This window comes from Symphalangus syndactylus, chromosome 10 (genome assembly GCF_028878055.3).
Source record: "Symphalangus syndactylus isolate Jambi chromosome 10, NHGRI_mSymSyn1-v2.1_pri, whole genome shotgun sequence".
Classification (NCBI taxonomy): domain Eukaryota; kingdom Metazoa; phylum Chordata; class Mammalia; order Primates; family Hylobatidae; genus Symphalangus; species Symphalangus syndactylus.
In genome coordinates this window covers 63,600,249-63,603,252 of record NC_072432.2, presented here as the reverse complement: position 1 = coordinate 63,603,252, position 3,004 = coordinate 63,600,249, and the positions used below count along the sequence as shown (strand labels likewise).

Genomic DNA, 3,004 nt, shown 5'->3' with positions numbered 1-3,004 from the left:
CAAAAGCAAAAATTTCTGAGAAATGAGAACTACCATAGATCTTCTCTCCAGAAGAGTTTTATGGCCCTGAAGAAGAAGGAAAGAGCATATTCATACTTGTATATACAAATACTATCAGAAACTTTCAGGGTCTCACTCTGTCGCCCATGCTGGAATGTAGTGTCACAATCATGGCTCACTGATACAAAATTTCTGGGCTTCAAGCAATCCTCCCGTCTCAGCCTATTCCCACTCCCATCACTGGAATTATAGCCATGAGCTACCCACTGAGGCAGGCAATTATCACAAACTTTTAATCTCCTAGAAGCTCACTTGTGTTTCTTAAGGAAACCCATCTGCTTTTCCCTCAGAAGCCTTTTCCTCCCCCTCCCTTTTTTCTACTAAGTTATGTATGACTTCTTTAACAATTTAATGAGATTTGTTCTGGCTTCTGTAAGCATAACATTTTTCTCCGGTTTATCTAGTTTTTGTCAGTTTAATTCATAAGTTCCAGCTACTGAATTTGGGAGGGTAGAAGAAAAGTGTTTTAGCTCTTACACTTCCTGTTTTTTTGTTCTTTCATTGTTGTTGTCGTTGTTGTTATTTTCTGGGGGTGGGAGAGGAAATTAATACAAGTTCTTTAGAATTCCATTTTAATGTCTATTGTAGTTTTAGCTGTTTCCTCTTGTATTATTTTTCTAGTGGTTGCTCTAGGAAGTACAATATGCAACCGTAACTTTTCAGTGTCTACCTCGAATTGAAATTGTATTATATCACCTAAAATGTAAGCAACTTGCAATCACCTAGGTTCATTTATCCTCTCTTATTTTTACGTTGCAATGTAAAAACATAATTTTTGCTTCAAACCATCATATGTACTTTAACAAAATTAGAAGAAAAAATTTGTCTTGTATGTTTACCCATATTTTCATTTTCATTCTTCTTTCTGAAAAATGCAAGTCTCTCTTGATTATCACTTCCTTTCAGCCTGAAAAGCATTTTTTTTAATAGTCAGTTAGTACAGATCTGCTAGGAACAACTTCTTTCAGTTTTCTTTTATCTGAATAAGTCTTTATTTTGCCTTTATTCTTGAGGGATATTTTGCTGGATATAGAAGTTAGGGTTGTATTGCTTCTCTGCCTTTTGGCTAAGATCAAGTGTAGAATTCAGGGTTGTCAATTTTATTATCTATCTACCTTTTGAAGATCATTATTCTCTTCTGGCTTTTAATGTTCCAGATTAAAAATCAGTGATAATTAAAATCATTTTTCTTCTATGTGAAATAGATCATTTTTTTTTCTGTAGCTGCTAGGATTTGTTTAAGCTTTAGTTGTCAGAAGTTTAATTATCATGTGCCTAGTTGTTGGCTTATCTGTATGTTTTCTGTTTGGAATTTGCTGAGCTTCTTGAATTTGTAGATTTATGTCCTTCACCAAAAGGAAAATCATTGAGTATTATATATGTATATGTGTTTTCTGCTATCTTCTAACCCTCATCCCTTTCTAGGATTCAAGTCACGTGTATGTTAGACCTTTTAAATTGTCACATGCTCCTGAGCCTCTGTACATTTCTTAGCAATCTTTTTTTCTCTCTGGCCTTCAGATTACATCACTTTTAATAGGTCTTTCTTCAAGTTCAGCAAGGCTTTCTTCTGCCATTTCCAATCTGCTGATAAGTCCATCTAGTGATTTCTTCCATTTTAGATATTCTGTTTTTCAGTTTCAGAATTTCATTTTTATTCTTTTAAAATACATTCTATTTCTTTACTAAGATGTCCTATATTTTCATTTATTATGAGAATATTTTTCTTTACATTTTAAATATATTTATAATAGCCACTTTAAAATTTTTGCCTGCTGATTCTAACATTCTGGTCATCTTGGGACTGGTTTCTACTGACTACCTTTCTCTTAAATCTGAGACGTATTTTCTTGTTTTTTTTTTTTCTTGTTTAATTTTATTTTTATTTTAGATGGGGTCTCGCTCTATCACCCAGGCTGGAGTGCAGTGGTGTGATCTCGACTCACTGCAACCTCCGTCTCCCAGGTTCAAACAATTCTCTGCCTCAGCCTCCCGAGTAGCTGGGATTACAGGCACCTGGCACCACGCCCGGCTAATTTTTGTATTTTTAGTAGAGACAGGGTTTCACCATCTGGGCCAGGCAGGTCTTGAACTCCTGACCTTGTGATCCACCCACCTCAGCCTCCCAAAGTGCTGGGATTAAACGCATGAGCCACCGCGCCAGGCCTTTCTTGTTTCTTTATATAGCCCATAATTTTATATGGTATCTTGGACATTAAAAAATGATACATTAAAAAGACTCTGAATTCTCTTATTTTCCCTTAGAGAATATCAATATGTTGTTGTAACAGATAGTTAACTTGGCTGAACTCAAGCTCCAAATTCTAATATCGAATTTAGTTCTGTTAGCTTTAGGTGCACTGCTTGGAATCTGCTCTGCACATACATTCTTCAGTGTCACCCAGATATGTAAGCATCGTTTCTGTACAGAATTTGTAGCTCCCTTTATGTGACTCTCCTTTTTGGGATTACCCCCACTCACTTTACAATTGCCAAGGTCCCCCCAAATCTGTCTGAAGTTAATTAAGCCAATGAGGTTATATAGCTACTGTCTAGGTTTTAGTGGCCCTTGTTTGTTACAGATTGGGATCTGCTCTAAGATTAAAAGCTCCAAAGACAGGAAACTCACTCAGTGCCCTTCCCTTCTTTCAAGTGTCAGCCTCCTGTCCCAAGTGTCTGCCTGCGATTATTTCTTTCCCATTATGTTCAAGAAATTGCTTATTATATTTATACTTGTTATTTTCCTGAAAGTTGGTATTTGTGAGGCAGAACCTACCAGGCCAAGCATGTTGGAACTTTCTGTGACCTATCACTAGAATCTCACTTCTTCCCACCACTTGCACCCTTACCCAAGACGCCATCATCTTTCACTTGAATTATTATCATATTCCTAAGTGGTGCACGGTTTCTGTTCTTTTCCTCCTATAGGCTTTTTTTTTAATCA

The 3,004-nt window shown here is 36.4% G+C and overlaps 1 pseudogene; it reads left to right on the top strand.

Moving 5' to 3' along the window:
- The first annotated feature begins 1,106 nt into the window (after nucleotides 1–1,106).
- On the top strand, nucleotides 1,107–1,234 carry LOC129492464 (uncharacterized; annotated as a pseudogene).
- Nucleotides 1,235–3,004: the final 1,770 nt, after the last annotated feature.